This window comes from Podarcis liolepis (genome assembly GCF_965112155.1).
Source record: "Podarcis liolepis genome assembly, chromosome: 3".
Classification (NCBI taxonomy): Eukaryota; Metazoa; Chordata; class Lepidosauria; order Squamata; family Lacertidae; genus Podarcis; species Podarcis liolepis.
In genome coordinates this window covers 116494551-116520550 of record NC_139557.1, presented here as the reverse complement: position 1 = coordinate 116520550, position 26000 = coordinate 116494551, and the positions used below count along the sequence as shown (strand labels likewise).

The window sequence follows — 26000 nt, the reverse complement described above, 5'->3', positions numbered from 1 at the left end:
GTGAGATGAGCGCCGCAACCCCAGAGTCGGGCACGACTGGACCTAATGGTCAGGGGTCCCTTTACTTTTACAAGGTATGGCATAGCCCAGGGGTCGGCAAAGTTTTTGTGGTGTGGGCCGTTTCACAGTCCCGCAGATGCCACAGTGGGCTGCAGTGTGTGTGTGTGTAGGCATGCACGCACACACACACATGCGTAAACGCTATTTCCTGCGCTCCTTCCGGCGCGGAAGAGGCTTGCGCAGCTTCCCATTGGCCGCAGGAACTTCCTGCATCCAATGGGAAGCCAGCCACCATCGGGGAAGGCAGTCCCTGCTCTGCTCCGCGCTGGTTTAGTGCGGCAAACAGGAGCCAACCGAGCGGGTGCCAGTTAAGCGATCCCCATGGGCCTTAAGTTGCTGACCCCTGGCATAGCTACCATCTGCTGGAACCTCCTCTTGCAGCACTACCCAGTTGCTGCTGTGGTCTCCTATCACCTGCTGGTTAAGAGTTTCTTACTGTGCTACTCTCGAATTCTGTGACTAGAACAACCTTACTCAGTTCAAGACTTCATGGCCTCCACGACAATGATGGGTCTCTCTCAGGTGGTCATTGGTCTAACACACCAGGAAGGTCATGGTCTTGTTGTGATACTTGCCCCAAGAACGCATTGTCATGGTCAGACCATAATCTGGTTAAGTTTAGACTGACAAGGGCAGTTCCCCCCTGTAAGGGTGATGGGCCTGTTTGGATGGCCCACCCTCAGAGACATAGGGAACCAGATATGTTCCTGGATGGTCTGGGGAATTTTCCAGTAGAGAAAGGTGGTGATTCTATTGAAGCCTTGGTCTCGCTATGGAATGGTGAGATGACATGATCACTCCTGAATGTCCTCTGCAGTGTTTTGGAGCCCAAGCAGCTCCTTGGTACTCAGAACTATGAAACTCTGGACTATGAAACAAACCAGATAAAGTCTGGAGTGCAAGTAGTGCAAATCTTGCTCTGAAGCCAACCTAACACTGGTAAAAACACAAAAGCTCATTTTGCACATTGCATCCTCTAGTAGTGATCAGTGGAGTTATTTTGGATGGCCTGGAGGTTATTGACTCCCAGTATGGGGAAGGGACCTCTGCAGCCCTTGAAGACCCACTGTGACCAACTGGCTACATACTTTGAGGATAAAGTCACTTGACTTTGGCATGATCTTGACTCTGCACTTGTTACAGCTCAAGTACCCTGTGTTGTCTTATGTGATCAGTTCCATCTGACGCAATCAGTTGATGTCAACAAGATGTTGGTGGCAAATGCCCCCTTGACCCCTGTCCCTCCTGGCATATCAAATCTAGCAAAGAGAGAGCTGGCTGGTTGGGTCCAGAGTGTGGTTAATGTTTACTGATTGAGAAGAAGAAGAGTTTGGATTTGATATCCCGCTTTATCACTACCCGAAGGAGTCTCAAAGCGGCTAACATTCTCCTTTCCCTTCCTCCCCCACAACAAACACTCTGTGAGGTGAGTGGGGCTGAGAGACTTCAGAGAAGTGTGACTGGCCCAAGGTCACCCAGCAGCTGCATGTGGCGGAGCAGGGACGCGAACCTGGTTCACCAGATTACGAGTCCACCGCTCTTAACCACTACACCACGCTGGCTGTGAGAGGGTGGTCTATGTTGAAAGAGGCAGTGGGTGATTCCTAAAGAAACTGGCTCTGAACTCTTTGATGAAGTCATCTGGAGGGTTAACTTCTTCTGCAACATTCCCATCCTGGGAACTATGATTGCCATATGTCCAGACTTTCCCAGACATATCCAGAATACTGCAGTTGGCAGCATTGTCCAGACATAAATCTGTAAAAAATGTCCAGGAAAATCTGGCAGTGCCTTTTCTTGCCACTTTCCCCATAAAAATAGCTCAAAAGCAGCATTTTTTTTCAAAGCGATTTTGCCCAAAAAGCAAAAAACATTTTCTGTTCAGATTTTCACTGTTTGAAGTATGGCAACCCTACTGAGAACACTAGTTTGTTAAGTGTGTTGAGAGTTGTGATGAGATAAGTAACCATCCAACCTTCATGAGACATTTGAAGACAGACCTGAATAGGGAGGTTTTTTATGTTCAATGTCTTATTATGTTTTTATGTATGTTGGAAGCCTCCCAGAGTGGCTGGAGCATATCATATTCATGCATATCAGTTAATATCTTGACCCTGCTCCACTGAATTGAAATTTCAGCCTTTATGACACAGGAAAACGGCCAAGTAAACAGCTATTTTCGTAGAGGAGGGTCAATATATTAACTGATATGCATGAAATTTCAGATATAGCTATATAATCCCTAGTGTAGTAAGATAAGACCTTTGGAGCAGGCTTTTTTTTTAAAAAAAAAAGTTTTTTATGAACCGTCCTAATGGGCAGGGTATTATTATTATTAGTGTTAGATAGGACGTCGCTATTTTCATCAGAGAAAAGTGGTGCTTACATGCACATGATCAGAGATGATGGGGCTGGTAGGAAGGTATCATGTTGTCCATCCCTACCTTAGCAGGACTGATACGGAAGGGGGGGGCATGTCTTCATCACCTCCTTCTTCACTACAATATATCCATTTATTTCCAATTGTCAATGTCAAAAGGGACTAAAATCTATAAAATTCATAGAAAATCAATGTGCCAATTTGCTCAATTTCTCTAGGACCCCATGACACCTCCCCTGTCCTCCATAATCCCTCATGCAAGGTGTCAAGATCCTAATCCGGTCAAATCGCTCTGCCAAGCCCTTCCTCCGGGCGATGCCAGGTGGCAGACTATGCATGCATGGACCATTGTCTTCTCAGGATGTGCTTATCTGCGCATATCTCCAGCTCTGCATATTCCCCCCTCCCTCCTCCATATGTTAATCCGGTGTAACCCAACCTCTTCCTAATGTATTCGTGATGTAATCTGTGTAACCCAACCTCTTCTTAATGTATTCATGATGTAACTGGGATGTATTTTGCACTGTATTCTGGGACATGGAAGGAAATTTCAAAAGTTCATGTCACCCCTTTCTCGCTGTTCAATCTTGCCTTGAACCTGTTGCGCAATAAACTCGGATCTTCTGCAGTTTGCTCCTGCGTCCGGCTGAGCTCATTTTTCTTCCGCAGGGACCCGCGGACTTAGTCCGACAAGCTGGGTGGCAGAGTAACCCCGCACCCAGATTTTTCCGTAACAAGGACAAACTTTGGAAAAGTAGCTGGTCCCTTAGGTAAACTCATAGAATCATAGAATTGTAGAGTTGGAAGGGACCACAAAGGTCATCTAGTCCAACCTCCTGAAATGAAGAAATGTTTTGCCTGATGTGGGGTTCAAACCCGCAACCCTGAGGTTAAGAATCTCATACTCTACTGACTGGGTAATCCTAGGATACACCATGAAGAAATCTCCTCCACAAACTACTTCTCCAAAACACAGAGGCACCAAAAACGCTGCTAGAATACATGCTTTTTTAACTAACATGGACAATTCAATACAGAATCAGCTCCATTAAAAGCACAGCAAATCAGGAGAAGGGATTGTAGAGCGAAATAAGCTGGGTCTATGAGGGTTCAAGCCATGGAAGTAACGCTGAAATCCGCTGTGAGTAGCCGTGGCACTATCTGCAGCAAAGAGAAAAACACTTTCAGATTCCAGAGTCTTTATTGTCAAAGGTGATGGAGATCTGTAAGCTGAGAACATCTGGAGAAGCACAGGTCAGCATCTCCTGATCTGAATAACTTCTGAGCAAGGTGATTTGTCGCTTCCTCATTAAAAATACAGAATAGCTAGAAATATACCAGTCTTACGGCTCTGTGCTGCAGTTTAGCACCAATATTTCAGAAAGCATCATCAACTCACAATGAGTCAATTTCTCCTCCAAGCATCCTTCATTGATGAAGTGTTGAGGCAAGTCAGTGAAGAAGGACAGCTTGTGATTCATACAAATGAGGCATCTGTTGTTAAGTATAATGGTTTAATTCACACAGAAATGAAAGATGTATATGTATTGATGGAGGTTTAAAATGGAAAATACCCAAAAGTGTATTGCTAACACTGGGGGTTTTCCAAAAGAGTATTCTAAATGACTCCGAGCTCCTTGCAGAGTTGATGATTAACAAACTGACTGTTGTTCTCTGGTAGCTAACATGTGAGGGTTGTAAACCTGGGAACATGCAAGAGGTATTGGGTTGCATTCTTGATTTTGAAAGGAGTTGCCTCTGATTCTTTGTCTCCCAAACTCAGGTGCAAATGGAGGTCTCTGGATGCTACTGGGAGAACAATGCAAGTAAATAGCTCTCCTGAACAAAGGGGGAGCCTGGAGGCAGTGGCGTAGCGTGGGGGGTGCAGGGGGGTCCAGCCACACCGGGCGCAACATCTCGGGGTTAGGGTTAGGGGGCGCAAATCCACGGGTTAGGGGGCACAAATTCACGAGTTAGGGGGCGCAAATTACTTGCCTTGCCCCGGGTGCTGACAACCCACGCTACGCCACTGCCTGGAGGCTCCAAAGCAGCTGAGAGAGAGGGCCGGGTGAGGTTTGCTTATTATTATTCTCATATTTTGCAAGATGCTGAACCTGTGCTGGCCAGCACAAGATATTTTATGGATATTTTTGATGTTTTAATTCTGTTTTAAAGAAAGTTCTGCCAGTAAAACTTTGAATAATGTTTTCATGGGTCTGGACAATGCTTCCCTTCCAAAGGAGTTAGTTCTTCTGCTTCCAGTCGCTTCAAACTGCACAATATTTGATATCTTCAACATCTGTTACAGGCACAAGAACACACCAATCTATTTTTCCTTCTAGTTAGCAGCATCCCTACTTATTGTGTTGTTATGTACTGAGTTGAATAGGATCCAAAATGCAGCAGTCTGATTGGTCCTAGAACAATGCAGCAGTATGATTGGTCCATAGGAGCCACCCAATCCAGCTCCAGGTGGAAGTGAATCCACAACCTGATTGGCCTACAGTAGAACCCCAGAATTAACCAATCACGTGCAGTCCATTGTGTAAATAATGTATGTAAAGCAGATACTTTGAGGGGAACATTCATTCCTCCTCACTGCTATGAGCTGAATAAAGAGCATGAAATCCACTCTCGACTCCGAGTATATTTCATGTGTTGAACAGGAAAAAATATGCTGTTCTTATTCCCTGCGGGATACATTAATATTTATTAAAAGCCAGCTGGGATTCTGGCTTAGGCTGAGGCTGCTCCAAACAGGCTTATACAGAAAGAACCGACAGACAAAACAATGTTGACAATAGGACAAACACTTTTTCTAGAATCCTTACCCCTTATTTGCAGCAACGTACGTGACGTGCACACTCTCCAATTTGTCGTGTATGGTGTGGGCAAGAATGGTGGCAGCTGCCATGGGCACGATAACATTCACCATATGTCTTTGGCCACGCGAGTGCTGTACCAAAAGAAATAAAAGAACTGCATTTTCATCCCCACTCTAGCTAATAGCAGACTCAGCTGGCGAGTGCCAACAGGACAGTAGCCAAAATAATAGAAGGGGCCATAGCTGGCCGGCCAGAAAACTGAACAGGTGTACACCAGCCTGTAACATGTGGGTTAACCCTCTCATACTGAACTTGAGTGCCCCCTTCCCTATTGGAAACCACCACCACCCCAAACACAGGAATGGTTTAAGCCATGGGTAGGCAAACTAAGGCCCGGGGGCTGGATCCGGCCCAATCGCCTTCTAAATCCGGCCCACAGATGGTCTGGGAATCAGTGTGTTTTTACATGAGTAGAATATGTTCTTTTATTTAAAATGCATCTCTGGGTTATTTGTGGGGTCTTTTTACATGAGTAGAATGTGTGCTTTTATTGAAAATGCATCTCTGGGGTATTTGTAGGGCATAGGAATTCGTTCATATTTTTTTTTCAAAATATAGTCCAGCCCCCCACAAGGTCTGAGGGACAGTGGACTGGCCCCCTGCTGAAAAATTTTGCTGACCCCTGGTAAGCTCATTCAGGAGACTTCTCAGCAACACAAGCATATGCAGATTAGAAGGGGAGTGTTTTGCTAATAAGAAAACAATAACCTGAAGATCACTTGAGCAACCTGAAAGAAAAGCCACTCTGGGTGGCTTCCAACATACATAAAAACATAATAAAACATTAAACATTTTAAAAAACAAAAAACTCCCCTGTACAGGATTGCCTTCAAATGGCTCGGGGGTTGGATAACTCCATAACCTCCAACATTTCTCCAGGGAAAATAGGGACATCCTAAGGAAAAGTGGGACATTCTGGGATCAAAGGAGAAACCCGGATGGCTGAGATCAGGAATGTCCCTGGAAAATAGGGACACTTGGAGGGTCTCCAATCCTAGCCTGACTGCATTGGCTACTAATTAGCTTCTGGACCCAACTCAAAATGCTGGTTTTGACCCTCATTATGTAGTTTTGTGACGCGAGTGGTGCTGTGGGTTAAACCACAGAGCCTAGGACTTGCCGATCAGAAGGTCGGCAGGTTCGAATCCCCACAACGGGGTGAGCTCCCATTGCTTGGTCCCTGCTCCTGCCAACCTAGCAGTTCGAAAGCACGTCAAAGTGCAAGTAGATAAATAGGTTCCGCACTGGCAGGAAGCTAAACGGGGTTTCTGTGCACTGCTCTGGTTTGCCAGAAGCGGCTTTGTCATGCTGGCCACATGACCCGGAAACTGTACACCGGCTCCCTTGGCCAGTAAAGCGAGATGAGCGCCACAACCCCAGAGTCAGTCACGACTGGACCTAATGGTCAGGGGTCCCTTTACCTTTATGTAGTTTTAGGCACCAGGCAAAAACGTTCATCTTCAAGCAGGCCTTTGGCTGATTAATATCCTACAGCCTTTTAAATGGACATGTGGGAAGGGGAAGGCTTATTGTTTTGCCGGTTTGATTTTAATTATTTACTTGTTTTTATCCTGTATTTTATTCTGTGAACCACCCTGAGACCTTATGATGAAGGGCAATATATAAATCAAATCAATCAATCAATCAATCAATCAAAGCACTACACTCTGGGTGGTTACAGAACTAAGAAAATGCAAGATTTGTCTTATGCACAATGGTGAAAGAGTGGAAATTTATTAACTGTAAGGCATGCTTGAGCTTGAGAATGTTGATCTCCTGGGACTGTCCTCATGCGAGTAAGGGCTCCCTATCTAAGATATGGAAATATTACTTACTAGCCTGGTTCCTATAGAGCAGGTACAGGCAATCCATGGGTCTCCAGTTGTTGCTGGACTCTCCCAACCTCCCACCATCCCAGACTGGGCTGTGGCTATGCTGACTGAGGCTGATGGGAATTGGATTCCCAAGACATCTAGGAGCCCATTGGTGGTCCACCATACAGCAGAGTATGGAAGCAGCAGCTACATACCCTCCCCAAGTCCACATTTGTGGATCATCAATTGAAAACTCACCTGGAGCAGCCATCAGCACAAAGAAGAGAACAGCTGTAAGGAAGGCAAAGATCTTCATGACTGAACAATTGGATGGGGTGTCAGGAGACGGCAGGATGGAGAGGTGCTGGAAAGGTCCTTGTATTTATAGGGCAAAGGGGAGTGTTCGTATCATGGTATGATGATCTTGTGGGTGCTGCTTGTGGGTTGCTGCAATCTAATGATGGTATTATTATGCAAGTATATTCCTAGTTACTTGGAAAAGTATTTCTAGGGAATGCATAGCCCCAATACGACAGCCAGTTCTTGACCTGGCTGTTAATGTAATTAACTATCCTCATGCACGAAAACAATATTTTAAAAATATTATTACGTGTAATTATCTAGATAGGGCATGGAGATAAGGCAGCATTTTGTTACAAAAGTTAGGTGCCACCCCTACTCTCTGCTGAGCTGCAGCAAGTTTCCAAGGAGTTCCAGGCACTCACCCAGGGTCTGTGGCAGGGGTCAGCAATTTTTTCCAGCAGGGGGCCAGTCCACTGTCACTCAGACCTTGTTGGGGGCCGGACTATATTTTGAAAAAAATATATGAACGGATTCCTATGCCCCACAAATAATCCAGAGATGCATTTTAAATAAAAGGACACAGTCTACTCATGTAAAAACACACAGATTCCCTGACCATCCGCGGGCCGGATTTAGAAGGCAATTGGGCCAGATCCGGCCCCCAGGCTTTAGTTTGCCTATCCATGGTCTATGGTCCTTTGGAGAACTGAGACACGGCAGAGACTGTATTCCACCACTGACCTGCAGTCTCACCATCTAACAAAGGTATGTGTGGGAGGCAGAAGCCATTTCAGCCTAAAGTCCATTTCTCCTGATTCTGCCCCAGAATCTTAAATTGGGGGCAGCCATCTTTTTATCTCAACACAGGAAATGGTCGCATGGCATAAATGGTGGCCATTTCCAGAGGGGGTTTTTTGCAACCGCACAAACACACACAAATATTTTGCAAATCCCCACAAAAACCTCCCTTTCCAGCTGCTCCAAGCAGATAGAAATTTCATCTTCTCCATGTTTATATTTGGATTGGAAGCTTCTCAGGTTATGGACCTGAGCTGTGCAAGGCCCCATTCATGTTGGCATTGTAGCAGCAGCATTAGTAGTAGCAGCAGTAACCAGAACAGCAGTTCTCATCCACATGAGATAACAAGTGGTTAACATCTTGTTAGCCTTTAATTTTTAAAAGCAGACGTAGATGAATGGTGAGCAATGACAAACCTAGACAGCATCTTAAAAAGCAGAGACATCACCTTACCAACAAAGGTCCGTATAGTTAAAACTATGGTTTTCCCAGTAGTGATGTATGGAAGGCTGATCGCCGAAAAATTGATGCTTTTGAATTATGGTGCTGGAGGACACTCTTGAGAGTCCCATGGACTGCAAGAAGATCAGACCTCTCCATTCTGAAGGAAATCAGCCCTGAGTGCTCACTGGAAGGACAGATCCTGAAGCTGAGGCTCCAATACTTTGGCCACCTCATGAGAAGAGAAGACTCCCTGGAAAAGACCCTGATGTTGGGAAAGACTGAGGGCACAAGGATAAGGGGACGGCAGAGGACAAGATGGTTGGGTAGTGTTCTCGAAGCTACCAGCATTAGTTTGACCAAACTGCGGGAGGCAGTGGAAGACAGGAGTGCCTGGCGTGCTCTGGTCCATGGGGTCACAAAGAGTCAGACACGACTAAATGACTAAACAACAACAACAACAAGGATGAATGGTGACCATCATTTCAGAATCTGAGCAAACCTTTCAATGCAAGGTTTCCAAAAGCCCCTTACCTGGTCATCACCTGTGCTAAGCATAGCTTTCCACCACCAGCAGCCAGTAACCACAAGGAACACTTGCCAAAGAACCTGCTTTTCTTCTCTTTTGTAGCCCAAAAGGATGTAAGGATTCACCTTAAGCAGAACAACTGGTAACATTTTGGTTGGTTGCTTAACCAAATCAGAAATTGAACTAGATCGTGTTTCTTCCCCACCCCCAGGGGAGATCTCTTCTCACCCACTCCCTGCTCTTGGTGAGGGCCCTTGCATATCATTCCCATCTCCCCCACAACTCCCCTCCCCACACACACACTACAACAGAATGCAAAGGATGGGAGGGAGGGGGGTCTAAATTGGTCAACTTTAGTTTCTTTCCTGGTCCCTCCAGCTGACCCATTCTTTCAACAACCATGCAGATTTGCTTGCACAAAGCCGAGTTTCGAGTATTGGCCCCTCTACATTGGCTTTGGTTTTGGTTTCTTTGCAGATATATCCTGCAACATGTCAATAGTTCATTGGTGGTGGGTTTATACTGGACCATCCATGCATCATTCCACCTTATACTTCCAGAATTTAAGCCTCTCTACACTGCATTCACCCTTCTACTTGTGACCCCCACTCTCCTGTTCTAGCTGTATAAAGGTAAAGGGACCCCTGACCATTACGTCCAGTCGTGGCCAACTCTGGGGTTGCAGAGCTCATCTTGCTTTATTGGCCGAGGGAGCCAGCGTACAGCTTCCGGATCATGTGGCCAGCATGACTAAGCCGCTTCTGGCGAACCAGAGCAGCACACGGAAACGCCATTTACCTTCCCACCAGAGCTGTACCTATTTATCTACTTGCACTTTGACGTGCTTTCGAACTGCTAGGAGCAGGGACTGAGCAATGGGAGCTCACCCCGTTGCAGGGATTCGAACTGCCGACCTTCTGATCAGCAAGTCCTAGGCTCTGTGGTTTAACCCACAGCGCCACCAGCTGTATGGGTTTTGCTAATTGTTGGTGGGGGGGAATTTTGGGGAGGGACACCAATCAGCCTATGTCTCCTCTTTTTTTGCCAACTTTACACTGTTGTCTGTATGACTGGAGTGGTGCTTAAGAATTTGGCTTCTTGACATTTGGTCTGGGTGGCTGGGTAGACATAAGAAACTATCAGATTAATATCTCAGCCGGTTTGGGCTTGGGCCTGTCAGGTGCATCAGGGTGAATGTGGGTCAGCTGGGCCATGTTACATGTTATGATTGGCTTATTTGTCAAACCTTGCTGCATGCGTCATGAAATGGGATTGATTAGATCAGCCTATTATCCCAGTGCACTTGCCCAGACTTGTTTGATTGGGCAATAGGTTTCTTTATGTTGATCAACAGATCCTCTTTTAATGTTTTGATAAGTATAACCTGTTATGGTCAAACCTCGGTTCACGAACGGCTTCATTTTGAAACGTTTTGGCTCCCGAACGCCAAAAAGCCAGATGTAAATGCTCCAGTTTTCAAACATTTTTTGGAACCCAAACGTCTGTCACAGCTTCCGCTTGAGTGCAAGAAGCTCTTGCAACCAAATGGAAGCCACACCTTGATTGTCGAACGTTTTGCAAGTTGAATGGTCTTCCAGAACAGAAGACCCATATTTCGGTTTGCCTCACGTAGTCTTTCAGTGCGATGGCAATGCTACCATCTGGAGGCGAGATTCCAGCACAACAAAAATGGGGGGGGGGGACTGTCAAGCTGGAGATCGCTTTCCTGAGCCGCCCCTTCAAGCTTCTAATAACACACATAGGCACCGAACGGGTTATCAGGCTTTACTGAGTTCTTCTCTGGCACCAGCTACAGACATCAAACGGCAGTCTAATCTACAACGTGCTCTCTCCCTCCTCTCGGCAAGTTAACTCGAATATTTATGGGGCCAAGGAAGGCTGGCAGCCTGATTTTAATGTATTCTTAATCTTTGTTGGTGCTGGAGGAGACTCTTGAGAGTCCCATGGACTGCAAGAAGATCAAACACATCCATTCTTAAGGAAATCAGCCCTGAGTGCTCACAGGAAGGACAGATCCTGAAGCTGAGGCTCCAATACTTTGGCCACCTCATGAGAAGAGAAGACTCCCTGGAAAAGACCCTGATGTTTGTAGTGATCAGGTGGGATTGCTATGAGGAATTATAACAAATATAGAGTAAGCCATCTGTGTCAGCAATGAAAGCATTGCGTTGACTGGGTTTAAACTATTTTGATATGATTCTTGATCACTCCACACCTCTGCATCCCTGTTCCATTTCTCTTTCTTGACAAGTCACGTACACTGACAGACAGGCAGGCATCCTGGGTCATCTAAGACTATGGGCAGTTTCTTTGATGTAGCTTTTCTAATATGTTAATCTCAAGATGTTAATCTTGGAGCCAGGAAACAGATCTCACATGTGTATCATGTATATTTCTCACCTGCGGGGTATGCATGCTCATTAGTGCTGTAGTGTAACTTTGTTCCCACGTGGGGTTTGATGAAATGCTCAGAGGAAATATGATTGGTTCTCACGAGCACTGTGTGAAGGATTCTTTTGTTAATAAAATGGCCTGGTTAGGGGTGTGGTTTTACACACTTCCTCCGAGAGCCTTGCCAGTCAAAGCCTCGTGTCTTATTTTAATCAGGGTCCGGTCCTTTCCTTTGGCCTCAGAATGCAACAGATGTTGGGAAAGATGGAGGGCACAAGGAGAAGGGGATGACAGAGGATGACATGGTTGGACAGTGTTCTTGCAGCCAGCAGCATGAGTTTGACCAAACTGCGGGAGGCAGTGGAAGACAGAAGTGCCTGGCGTGCTCTGGTCCATGGGGTCACGAAGAGTCAGACACAACTAAATGACTAAACAACAAATCTTTGTTGGAAGCTGCCCAGAGTGGCTGGGGAAACCCAGCAAGATAGGTGGGGGTACAAGTAAATTATCATCATCATCTGCTCCCATTTTGGGGACTAATTGTTACCACCTGCCTGAGGGGCCCCACCCAGCGATACTTGCTGACAGAATCACTACTTCATGACAACAACAACTCCCTGGAACATTTTCATAACCTCCAACCTTCCTTAGGTCAAAATAGGGAGGGTATGCTATCCTTTCGATGTCTGTTTTTCTGCCTCTGCTCCACCCTGGCATTCTCACTCCCCCCCTCCATCTGACTCTCATTGACCCCTCCCCTTTTTTCTGTCCCCCCAGCCCCCCCCCTACAGAGCATTTCCTACCAAAGGGAGGGCAAGTGCCACCGCCAGTACACCAACGGGGAACAGAGCACGTGCCCCCCACCCCTCAGAGAAACCCCCTTAATCCTGGTTTTATTTTATTTTATTCTTCTGCAGATTTACAAGAAGAAAAGCACATGTGGAAAAACAATGAATGAATAGAAATTTGTTCCCTCTTCCCATCTCTCTTCTCCCCCAATCTTATACTGTATCCAACATTAATGTCTCACGCCGAATGTAACTGATCTTGTTGAAAAGACATGAAAATAGAGGTGATGCATGCAGTTTTGTAACCCGAGAACATCTTTAATAAAAATTATTAAGAAAGAAAGAAAGAAAGAAAGAAAGAAAGAAAGAAAGAAAGAAAGAAAGTTAGAAAGACATCAATGCATAAATTATTATTAATTAATATTCTTTGTTGATTAAAATATTTGCATGTCTATACAAATATTATGTACTATCTCTGAACAGGTAGAAAAAATAAAATAATAGAAAATAGAAAATTTATATTTTTTTTAAATGATATTTATTAAAGTTTAACAATTACAAAAAAAAGAAAAGCAGGCAGTGATAAAAAAGAAAAAAAGATTACAATACTTCAAAAATAAAAGAAAAATACAATACTAAGAAAAAAAGAGTGGGGGGAGAAAACCCCAAAACAGTACAACAAAGTAATAAGAGTGAAAAAACAAAAACATTTAAAAACACTAACATCCAGTATTTTCATATCTTTATCTTTCATTTACTTGTTTCCTTGACTTCCTCACACCTCCCTTTTTGTATTCTAATTCAATTAGTTGTTTCAGCAAGTCCTTTCCCTCTTTCTCCAACTTTGTTCCATAGTTTATCTTGACACAATTTAACCTTAAATTTTAAACTTTGACCCATTAACAATCTATTTTTACTCAGTTCTTTATAACCTTTCTGCTAAAACCATGTAATTCATTCCAGCATCTTTCTAACATTCATTAATTTTACAATGTTTTTGTAAATATACTTTAATTTTTTTCCAATCTTCTTCCACCGACTCTTCTCCCTGGTCTCGGATTCTGCCAGTCATTTCCGCCATTTCCATGTAGTCCATCAGTTTCATCTGCCATTCTTCCCTGGTGGGTAGATCTTGCGTCTTCCAGTATTTTGCAATAAGTATTCTTGCTTCTGTTGTGGCATACATAAAAAAGGTTCTATCTTTCCTTGGCACCAATTGGCCAACCATGCCCAAAAGCAAGGTCTCTGGTTTCTTCAGAAAGGTATATTTGAATACCTTTTTCATTTCATTATAGATCATCTCCCAGAATGCCTTAATCTTTGGGCATGTCCATAAAATAGAAAATTTATAAAGAAAGAGCAAAAGAAAAAATAAAGAAGTAGCAAAGATAAGCAACAAATAAAAAAAAGACAAAGTTATTTACATAATAAAAGAGTACTCATCGACATAATTCTTCCCACCCTTCTCATTATACTGTTTGATATAAAATTCTTTTTTACATAGGTTTACATTATATAATATCATTTCTTTCTGCTTTGATCTTTTTCTTTACAAATATCGCTCAGTTTCTGCTAAGAATTTTACATAATTCTTAAATATTATCCATTCTCTAGTTGTTTCTTGTTTCGATATTCCTCAATGCATAAATTTTCAAGTGGGGCAAGATTGGACACAGACACACAAAGCGATTTTTGTTTTTTGTTTTTAATGATGACTCCACTCCCTCTTTCTTGTCCTCTGCCTGCCCTTCAGAGCCAGCAGGACTGGTCCTCGGCAGTCACAACCTCTCCTCCTCCTCACCTGCGGTCCAGCAGCCACTATGCCTAAGAGAAGAGGCCAGCAGAAGAGGCCAAGGAAAGGCAATGGGAGGCTCCTTCAAAGCTGCGGCCACTGCAGCCGCCACCCACAACAAGCGCTGATTCATCCTCCTCCTTGAGCTCTGCGGCACTGGCACTAGCAGGGGAAATAGGGACATTCCAGGATCAAATCAGAAGCCGGGAGGATAGCTTTCATAATCCTGACACTCCCTGGAAAATCAGGACACTTGGAGGGTATGCATTTGTGGTATGGAAAGTAACAGGATTTAAGTAAAAAGCCACAGGGTTGGAAACAACTGATTGGAACTGATTGGAAACAACACAGCATTTCCCCCTTAAATTTTTACTGACATAAACAGCCCTGAAAACAGGGGCACATTGCCCTGGTACCACCCTGAGCAAAGAGCATCATGAATTCATAATTCAAAGGACACCCAAATAGTCTGATAACCTGGTCTTGGTTGAGACATTCATTCTGATTTATTAGCAGAGTGGTTGTATGACAATGAGCTTTCATATCCTGCGTTCATCCTGATTTGCTGGATGAAGTCTTTACTCCTCTTCCTGTAAGTCACTTGTTCATCCCGGACTCTTAAATGCCTTTCCAGTTGAACATGTTTTGCTCTTCATTTACTGCAACTCCAGAATGTACCAGGAAACTACGGCTGTTAAGGGCCATGTCCTTAATGTGTACATTATTTAGGCAATATGGGTATGGTGATGCCCTATCCGGTGGTTAGTTCCAGCTGTCAGTGGCACAGTGGGTGGGAGCTCAGTCCCAATATTTGCATGTTCACTGGAACAGGCTCCAGGAGTCTATGCAACTGAAGATACTGTGTACACATTGTACCCCCTGCAGCACAACACACCTAATTCCTTGCTAGGGATTGGATGCTGGCCAGCAACTTCAGGCCACCTAAACTAGAAAATCATGGCATCGAGATTTTTATGAAGTCAAAAGCCTTTATTCCCTTCAAAGCGTCTCAAGAGCTCATCACAGCAGGTCTCCAAATGGTCTGCTGCAAAAGTAGACTACAAAAACGTGCATTATTCACACATTAGTGAATTATTTGCACATTATTATTATTATTATTATTATTATTATTATTTATTTATTTATTTATTTATTTATATCCCACCCTTCCCAGCTGAAGCCGGGCTCAGGGCAGCTAACAACAATAAAATAATGCAACATTCTAAAATCATTTCATTAAAAAAATACTTCAAATCAAATTGATGGCAACCATTGGGATAGAGTTCTGTGAAGATTGCCAAAGGAGGGAGTCAGGCTGTGCCCTGACCAAAGGCTTGGTGGAACAGCTCTGTCTTGCAGGCCCTGCGGAAAGATGTCAAGTCCTGCAGGGCCCTAATCTCTTGTGGCAGAGCGTTCCACCAGATCGGAGCCATAGCCGAAAAAGCCCTGGCTCTGGTTGAGGCCAGTCTAACCTCTCTGTGGCCCGGGATCTCCAATATGTTTTTGTTTGAAGACTGTAAGGTCCTCCGTGGGACATACCAGGAGAGACGGTCCCGTAGGTATGAGGGTCCTAGGCTGTATAGGGCTTTAAAGGTGGGGAAATTGCTTGCGAGAATGTGCATACCAGGCAAAAAAATGTGTACAAAAAATCATCTGTTAGAAGAAACACAAAACTGTACAAATCTCCATGAAGATTTTTTTTTTAAGGCAAATATATGCAGAAATGTAGCAAGCCAAACTTAAAATGCAACTAAGAGAAATGAAATTGGCAAATACACACATCCCTAGGCTTAGCTATAGTCTGAGTTATGTTAGGGCATGGGACCTAATTCTTATAAGTGGAAATCGATGTTGAGGATGAAATGTTAGGTGAGTCATACAGATGTCTGCAGCTGCTTGGGCTTTAATTAGAAGATTATGGCATTATATATTGCTTCTGTCAGGCAGGTAAACAAGATATACATGCAGGAGAGAACAGCATGAGTCTCTCTCCTCCCTCTATTGAAATGTTCAACCTGCCCTTGAATGCGTTTGATGGGATTGTTTCAAAATCATAATCATTTCACCACGGGAGTATATGCCAGGAAAGTGAGCACTGCTTTGCATATTTGGAAATCAAGCTGAAGAAAAACAACACCCTGAATCCCTTCAGGCTATGACTGAGCCATTGTGCCAGGATATTTCTCTGGAGGAAGGCAGTGTCTATTTACTATTACATTCTAATGGATTGTTGAATATTCTTTTATTTGATATAAGTTGTTTATTTCAAAGTTATGCTTTTATTATGACTGCTTTGAATTCGATCAGACCGTTATCAGGTGTGTGATCTTCGCTGTCTGTTTTGTTGTTTCTTCAACTTGAGAATCGCCTTGTGTATCGCAGTACGGAAAGATGGCGTGAAAATTTAAAGTGAAATGAAAATGGGGGGGTGAAGAAGAGAGACGGGGGGGATTTTGAAAAATATCCAGCATTTAAATGTCCAGCATTTAAAAAAGAGTTTCCTTTTTTAAAAACTCAAGTTGGTTTGAGCTTGGGGCATACAGTGGTACCTAGGGTTACAAACACCTTGGGTTACAAACACTTCGGGTTACAGACTCCGCTAACCCGGAGGTAGTACCTCGGGTTGAAAACTTTACCTCAGGGTGAGAACAGAAATCATGCGGTGGCAGTGGGATGCCCCATTAGCTAAAGTGGTACCTCAGGTTAAGAATGGTTTCAGGTTAAGAACGGACCTCTGGAACGAATTAAGTTCGTAACCAGAGGTACCACTGTATATGGAGCCAACTGTCAGTTTAGTTGCAAAGTCCTTCTTGTGAGGCAACAAGGTGTCAACATACCCACCTTGCCCTCTTCCAATCCTGAATTGTGAAGCCAGCTGCATTGGCTATTTTGTAACATAGAGGTTACAGCCATGAATTATATGTAGGTTGTCCTGAATCCAAATATCAGTTAAGCCATGAACTGACCTGGCTAAAGCTATTATTTGTTAGTCTCAAGCATCCCCAACACCCATCTATGTTCCAGGGTTTAACTGTCTGATGTGGTTGCTATAATTTTTGGCCTCCCCTGCAAGGTTTTTTTTTCAGTATTATGAGATTCTGTGTATATCCTCTGAGCAATTAGCAAAGGCTTCTACAGTATAAAGCTAAAGTATTGTTCCTAACAACAAAGATGTTTGGGGTTGTTTTCTTTGGAAGGTGGCAACCTGCCGGTGCCTTCAATTGGAGTAGGCAATGTGACACCCTCAAAATGGTTGAGACCACAATTGTCATTAGCCTGCATCTATTAATTTCAGTTTTCCTCAGTTGCTCATTTTCCTTATCTTAAGATCAGTTCTCCAAACTGCTTTGCATTTCTTAAACGTCCTCATGAAAATTCATCAGCATTTAAATGCGCATTTTCCCCACTATGCAGATTTCTGTATGTAATCTTGTCTAATATAGACATCCTTGCAGTGCAATTTTCCCTAATAACTGCATTTTTTGTAGACATAACTCAGCAAGAAAACCACATTGCAATATTCAGAGAAGTGTGAATTTCTCTACATCTGCACCCCGAAAAGATCTCTTTGACAATCTACTTCTTCAATACACAGACACACAAAAAACATAGATGCTCAAATATATTGTCTTTAATTATTTTTATTTAACTATCACCATAGAATCAGCTCCATTAAAAGCTGGAGGCAAATCAGAAGAGCATTACCATCAAATGTTCAAGCTACCCTAAATCCATGGTGAGTAGACAACATCTTGAGGTTATCTGCACCAAAGAGAAAAAACATTGTCAGATTCTGCAGTTTTTAATGTTGTATTACATAGATAATCAGGACTAAAAAGCTGAACGCATACATCTCAAAAACACAAACACATATTTAAATACAAAGAGATAGAGGGAAAATATATTGATACGTTAAAATAAAAAAAATCCTTCCAGTAGCACCTTAAAGACCAACTAAGTTAGTTCTTGGTATGAGCTTTCGTGTGCATGCACACTTCTTTCGTGTGCATGCACACTTCTTCTTCAGGGTATCTGAAGAAGTGTGCATGCACACGAAAGCTCATACCAAGAACTAACTTAGTTGGTCTTTAAGGTGCTACTGGAAGGATTTTTTTTATTTTGACTATGGCAGACCAACACGGCTACCTATCTACTACTTGATACGTTAAGGTAAAGGTAAAGGGACCCCTGACCATTAGGTCCAGTCGTGACCGAATCTGGGGTTGCAGCACTCATCTCGCTTTATTGGCCAAGGGAGCCGGCGTACAGCTTCCAGGTCATGTAGCCAGCATGACTAAGCTGCTTCTGGTGAACCAGAGCAACGCACGGAAATGCCGTTTACCTTCCCACTGGAGTGGTACCTATTTATCTACTTGCACTTTGACATGCTTTCGAACTGCTAGGTTGGCAGAAGCAGGGACTGAGCAATGGGATCTCACCCCATCACGGGGATTCGAACCGCCGATCTTCTGGTCAGCAAGCCCTAGGCTCTGTGGTTTAACCCACAGCACCACCCGCATCCCTATATTGATACGTTATTTATCCTTAAAATGAGATGGGGATCTTCTAACCTGCCAGATGTTGTTAGACTCTTCCTCCTGATGGCCCCAACAGCCAGCATGGCAGGGGGACAAGGGTGATGGAAGAGTTTGAAACTGGCAACATCTGGAAGAACACAGATCAGCCTCTTCTGCTTTGAATACGTTTTCACCAGCAGAATTGGTTGTTTCCTCATTAAAGATACAGACTAACTTGAAATTTGTATCGACCCCTCCTCTAAACTTAATACACTATGTCAAGGCCAATAATTTTTTTAATGGGGGGGTAGTGATTGAAAGGCTTTAGCTTCCCACTGGTTCTGCACTTGTTAAGCTTAGCATGACCAAAAGCAATTCATTCTGATTTCTGATTTCTGCCAGTCTTCAGGTAGCCCAGATTTCTTTCAAAAAAGCTGGGTGTTAGCATGTATTTCCTAAGGAAAGCATCAACAACTGCCATAGCAGGGCCTGGAAGAAATACTGGGGCAGAACTGTTTGGAGGGAAACTATCCCTTGGAAAAGTCTTGAAAGCACCTCCATTTCTAGATTAACTATTTCACAATGATCTGGACCATTTTGCTTTCCTGCATATCATAAACAGACGAACAGGAGAGGGAGAGAGTTGCCCAGGTGACAGACTCAGCCTCTATGGTACAGCTCAGCATTTTAGAAATCATCACCAGCACACAGTGGGCCAAGTTCATAGGCTCTTCCAGGATGGATGGAATTGAGGTGGGAACCTAACAGCCTATGAAGAAGCATGTAGAAGTTCTGGATGAGTCATTTCTTGGCCCCAGCAACATCTACAGATCAGGCACATGTAACAGACACAAGAATATGCCAAGCTATTTTATCACTCTGGCCAGCAGTATTCCTACTTATTGTGTTCTGTATACAAATATGCTTTTCTTATTCTCCTGCCGGATACATTAAGGTAAAGGACCCTGACTGTTAGGTCCAGTCGTGACCAACTCTGGGGTTGCAGCGCTCATATCACTTCATTGGCCAAGGGAGCCAGAGTACAGCTTCTGGGTCATGTGGCCAGCATGTCTAAGCCGCTTCTGGCAAAGCAGAGCAGCGCACGGAAACGCCGTTTACCTTCCCGCTGGAGCGGTACCTATTTATCTACTTGCACTTTGATGTGCTTTCGATCTGCTAGGTTGGCAGGAGCAGGGACCGAGCAACAGGAGCTCACCCCGTCGTGGGGATTCGAACAGCCGATCTTCTGATTGGCAAGCCCTAGGCTCTGTGGTTTAACCCACAGCGCCACCCACGTCGCAGCCGGATACATTAACATGTCTTAAAAGCCAGCCCGGGTTTTGGCTTGGACTGGGACTTCTCCAAATTGGCTTAGATAAAAAGAACCAATGGACAAAACAATCCTGACAGCAGGGCAGGAGATGCATCTAGAATTCTTACCTATCTTCTGCAGCACCATCTTCTCGGGTTACCACAATGTCCCTTGTGAATTTTGCCTATTGGGCAAAAGCCATTATGGCAGCTGCCACCCATCCTGCGACATTCTGCCTCTGACGTCTGCGCAAGTGCTGTAGCAAAAGAAAGAACAAGTTGAGTTCTCATTGTCATTCCTGCTAATAGCAGACTCAGCTGGTGGGTGGCAATAGGACTGTAGCCAACTTAATAGAAGGGGCTGTGGCTGGAGCACTGGACAGAGGCACCCAAGCCTGTAACACGTGGGTGCAATTCCCACTTCCTCCCTCTCACACTGAACTTGGGTGACCCCTTCCCCTATTGGAAACCACCCCAATAACAAGGTAATGATTTCTGTGCATTCAATGGACTTCCCAGGCACAGACATCTTTTTTATCACTTATTAATTCATTTATAAAGGAATCTATCCCAATATTTATATTTATATATAAATATATATATCAGGGCCATTTACATATAAATTTATATTTATACAGTGGAACCTTGGGTTGCGAACATGATCCATGCAGGAGGCACGTTCACAACCTGCAGCATTCTCAACCCGCAGCACCGCGTCTGCACACACGCGGGTCACAATTCGGCACTTCTGTGCACGCGCAAAGCACAATTTAGTTTTTCTGTGCATGCGTGAGCACTAAAACCCGGAAGTAACCCGTTCCAGTACTTCCGGGTTCCGCACGGTGCACAACCCGAAATCACTTAACCTGAAGCATCTGTAACCCAAAGTACCACTATATATAAATATATATATCAGGGCCATTTACAAATATTGTATGTAAAACCATACAAGAAAAAAATGATATAAAAATGTTAAAATCAGAAAGCAGCTCATTGTTTTGGAGCAACGTATCCTTAACAGACTGCATACGCATGATGTAAGTGAAATGTTTTCAGGAGGGGTCTAAAAGTTGAAAGAGAAGGCACCAGAGGACACCACATGTGACACTAAAGGCTTGGTTTCCTGTTGTTGTCAAATGGGCATCGCCAACTTTGGGCACAACCACTGACATCCCTGCAGATGATTTCAGGGACTGAGCTGGAATATAAGGATTCTCGGGGTCCTGGATGTACCCAAGTTGTTCAGGGCTTCATAAATTAAAACAAGAACTTTGAACCTGGTTCCAAAACTCAGACGGGCCTTTACATTGGCCAGACTAAATATGTTACCCTCAGCTGTTCTTGAAGGTAGATATCAAAAAATTTCATTCGAGAACCGGCTCTGCCCCTGTGGAGCTGGCTACATAGAGACTGTGTCACACGTCCTCCTGTCTTGTTCCCTATATAAAGATCTCAGGGACGAGACCATCACGCCGCTCCTATCTGCCATCCTGGGCCGCTCTTGTGAAGCCAAATTGTTCTCACTCCTAGCCAACCTGAACAGCTCGACAACAGAAAACGTTGCTAAATTTTTCAAGAGAGCAATGAGACTGAGAGCTGCCATCTGAATGGCATCAGTGTCGTCACTCGGATTCCTCACCTAGGATCTTATCATTATTATCTCTATGTTTTATTATTAGTATTTTATTATCTCTGCTAAGTTTTAAGTACTGAGATTTTTAACTTATCTGCATCTGGTTGTTATTATTATCTTTCTCCCTGGCCTGACCATCCTTCCAAGGTTATATTTATATTTATAATCTTTCAATTTGGCTGGTCTATTTACTTAACCGACCTGGAACAATCTACCAGAGAAAAGGCCGTCACCCATGGGACGGAGGGTCATTGATGAATGATAATCCAGCTTCTACCTAGGGTTTTAATAGGTTATAAGATTATACGGTAGCTATATTTGTAATGTATTTCTGTCGGTGTTTGTCCTTTGATGCTATGGCCTGTTGGCTACGCAAATAAAGTCGTTGTTGTTGTCGTTTGAACCTGGTTTGGTAATGGATGGTCAGCCAGTGTAGCGGCTTTATTGAAGGTGTCAAATGTTCTAGACCAGATGCCTCCATCAGCAGCCTTCTGCAGCAGCTGGAGTTCTGAACTAGCTCCAAGAGCAGCCTCACATAGAGCATATTATAATAATCCAGCCTTCAGTCTACCTATGCATGGACTACAATGGTTTGGCTTTCCTAGTCCAGGATTGGCCTCAGCTGGTAAAACAAATGAAAATGCTCAATTGACAAAGATGCATCCAGACCATGCCAAGCTATGCATTTCTCCTCTTTCTCCTTCAGAGGCAGGGCAACCTCATCCAGAACAGGTAACCTGCCTGTCTCCTGGGCATTGGAACAACCCATCCAATGAGTCCCAGGATTCAAACATAGTTTATAGGCCCACATCCAGTCCACCACTGCAAATTAGGTATGCACAAAACAACAACCTTGAAATCATCTGTGGGCTTCTAGGACTGATGGGATATTGGGGAAGCAGAGCCTATTTGTTATAAAAAGGTAAAGGGACCCCTGACCATCAGGTCCAGTCGTGACCGACTCTGGGGTTGCGCGCTCATCTCGCTCAAGAGGCCGGGAGCCAGCGCTTGTCCGCAGACAGCTTCTGGGTCATGTGGCCAGCATGACTAAGCCACTTCTGGCGAACCAGCGCCGTTTACCTTAAATAGCAGTCCCTATTTATCTACGTGCTTTCGAACTGCTAGGTTGGCAGGAGCTGGGACCGAGCAACAGGAGCTCACCCCGTCGCAGGGATCTGAACCGCCGACCTTCCGATCAGCAAGTCCTAGGCTCTGTGGTTTAACCCACAGCGCCACCCACGTCCCCTATTTGTTATATAGGGAAAGGTAAAGGGACCCCTGACCATTAGGTCCAGTCGTGACTGACTCTGGGGTTGCAGCGCTCATCTCACTTTATTGACCAAGGCAGCCTGTGTACAGCTTCCAGGTCATGTGGCCAGCATGACTAAGCTGCTTCTGGCAAACCAGAGCAGCACACGGAAACGCCGTTTACCTTCCCGCCGGAGCGGTACCTATTTATCTACTTTCACTTTGACGTGCTTTCGAACTGCTAGGTTGGCAGGAGCAGGGACTGAGCAATGGGAGCTCACCCCGCCACGGGGATTCGAACCGCCAACCTTCAGATCAGCAAGTCCTAGGCTCTGTTGTTTAACCCACAGCGCTATATTTGCATAAAATTCTGGGTGGTTCATGACATCATGAAAATGCAAAATTCATCTATACAGGACGGTGAAACAGTGGAAGTTAAATGTTGTGGGGAAGGGCATTGCTCACCCACCATGCTACATAGTCACAATTTGGTGATCCTCAATGCAACTGCCTTGTGCTTTATTGTAATCAAGTAGTTTGTCAATTAAGTAGTACCTCGTTGTGAGTCTGCCCCGTTTAGCTTCCATTTCGTGGAACATCCACAGCAAACCTGGAAGTACCAGAATGGGTTACTTCCGGGTTTGCCACTTGCACACATGCAGAAGCACTAAATCACGCTTCACACATGTGCAAAAGCACAAAACTGTTCACGCTTGTGCGCAGAGCGGATAATTGTCGAGAGTCCCTTTCGCTGAGCGTCCAGGGCTCAGGAACGGAACCCGGACTCAAAACGAGGTACCACTGTACGGTCAAACCTCAGTTCTTGAACGGCTCTGTTTTTCATCGTTTCGGCTCCCCAACACCCAAAACACAGAAGTAAATGCTTTGGTTTTTGAACATTTTTCAGAACCCGAACGTCCGACGCGGCTTCTGCTTGAGTGCAAGAAGCTCTTGCAATCAGAAGCCATGCCTCAGCTGTCAAGCGTTTCGGAAATCGAATTGTCTTCCAGAATGGATTGTGTTTGACAACCGAGATTTGACTGTATTTTTAAATAAATAAATAAATAAATATCGTTACCTGGAGCAGCCATCAGCACAAAGAAGAGAACAGCTGTGAAAAGAGCAAAGATCTTCATGGCTGAAAAATTAGATAGCGTTTCAAGAGTTGACAGGATGTAGAGATGTTAGAGTAGTCCTTGTACTTATAGGGCAAAGAGGAACGTGTCACAGCATGGCGTGGGTGCTTTGCTTTTGTTTTTGCTGCAGTTGAATATTAGCATAATTGTGCAAATATTTTCCTAGATAATTGGGAAAGGATTCATAAGGAAGTTACAGCCCGAAGTCAATAGCCTGTTATCTAGATATTGCATGTAATTATCTAGACAGAACCTGAAAGAGGTAGCAGCTGGTGTTGCCTTATGTGCTAGTTGATCTTCCAATTAGTTCGGTATTGCCTAGTTGGACTGAAATCAGCTGTCCAGATTTCCACACAGGAGTCTTCTCAGACCCTACCTGCATAAACCATGGACTGAATTTAAAACCTTTCTCCTGTGCAATGAATGTACCCCACCACTGACCCACCATCAAATAAAGGTGTGGTTTGGGCAGCAAGCATGAGCTATTTCAGCCTAATCTGCCCTGTGGTGGTACATGGGAAAACCAGCATTTTCTCTCCACAACTGGTTGCGTGGCATAAACTGCTACCATTCCCAGATTATTATTTTTTTGCTAAAAACATTTTCTTGACCCCAGCAAGCAGCTGCTCCAAGCAGCTAGAAATCTCTTCTTCCCCATGTTGGCATTTGAATTGGACCTGCCATGCTTATGAGCAGGCATAGACAAACTCGGCCCTCCAGATGTTTTGAGACTACAATTCCCATCATCCCTGACCACTGGTCCTGTTCGCTAGGGATGATGGGAGTTGTAGTCCCAAAACATCTGGAGGGCCGAGTTTGCCTATGCCTGCTTATGAGCTTTGCAAGACGCCACTCATGTTCATGTAAGCAATAGCAGTGGTAGCAGCAGCAGAGGAAGTTGCTTGGGCGCCTGGGGCAGAGTGCCCAGGGGTAGGGCGAGGGCATGGCAAGCCACACATAGGGGCGGGGAGCACTGCGGGGTCTCCAGAGACTGCCTGCCTCCTCCAACTCAGCTGCCCTAGAGCTGGTGGGGAGGCAGCGGGCGGACCATTTGGGCAGCGCAGATCCTGTGTGTGCCCAAGCCACCACATGTGCCCATGCCACCCAGGAGAGGCACGTGGCTCGGAGGTGCTGCAGGCCCCGTGGTGAGTGCCACCTGGCATTTTGACACCCCCCCTCAGTGGTGACACCCGGGGCGACCCTCCCCCACTGCACTCCCCTTCCTCTGCCCCTGGGTAGCAGTAGTCGTAACAATAACAAAAAGAAAAACAATTTTTATCCATATGAATAGGATAGCACCTTGTTTGCCTTTTATTTCTTTAAACGTGGCTAGATGAATGATTAGGGACGCGGGTGGCGCTGTGGGTTAAACCACAGAGCCTAGGACTTGCCGATCAGAAGGTCGGCGGTTCGAATCCCCGCAATGAGGTGAGCTCCCATTGTTCGCTCCCTGCTATTGCCAACCTAGCAGTTCAAAAGCTCGTCAAAGTGCAAGTAGATAGATAGGTACCGCTCCGTCAGGAAGGTAAACGGCATTTCTGTGCGCTGCTCTGGTTCGCCAGAAGTGGCTTCGTCATGCTGGCCACATCACCCAGAAGCTGTACGCCGGCTCCCTCGGCCAATAAAGCGAGATGAGCGCCACAACCCCAGAGTGGGCCACGACTGGACCTAATGGTCAGGGGTCCCTTTACCTTTTTAGATGAATGATTATGATCATGTCAAACTCTGAACAATACATTCAATGCAAGCTTCCAAATAGCCACTTATCTGGTCAACAGCACCCAGTGGCCATGAGGAACACTTGCGAACTGCTGCTTTTCTTCTCTTTGAGAGTCCAAAAGTCTTGGAAGATTCACCTTATGCAGAAAAACTAGTACAGTCATACCTCGTGTTGCGTCTTTTCAGGTTGCTTCCCATGGCAACCCAGAAGTACCAGAATGGGTTACTTCCAG

General features: G+C 44.7%; 3 long non-coding RNA genes across 3 annotated transcripts; 1 reads left to right on the top strand and 2 right to left on the bottom strand.

The window, feature by feature from the left end:
- The first annotated feature begins 3182 nt into the window (after nucleotides 1-3182).
- LOC310702827 lies at nucleotides 3183-20309 on the top strand. The gene is made up of 2 exons (XR_014523645.1): nucleotides 3183-3585; nucleotides 20139-20309. It is a non-coding gene; the product is annotated as an uncharacterized lncRNA (long non-coding RNA).
- LOC310702819 lies at nucleotides 3430-7555 on the bottom strand. The gene is made up of 3 exons (XR_014523631.1): nucleotides 7398-7555; nucleotides 5272-5396; nucleotides 3430-3601 (listed from the first exon to the last, which is right to left on the bottom strand). It is a non-coding gene; the product is annotated as an uncharacterized lncRNA (long non-coding RNA).
- On the bottom strand, nucleotides 17813-24152 carry LOC310702817. The gene is made up of 3 exons (XR_014523629.1): nucleotides 23991-24152; nucleotides 20161-20288; nucleotides 17813-17965 (listed from the first exon to the last, which is right to left on the bottom strand). It is a non-coding gene; the product is annotated as an uncharacterized lncRNA (long non-coding RNA).
- Between the last annotated feature and the right edge of the window lie 1848 nt (nucleotides 24153-26000).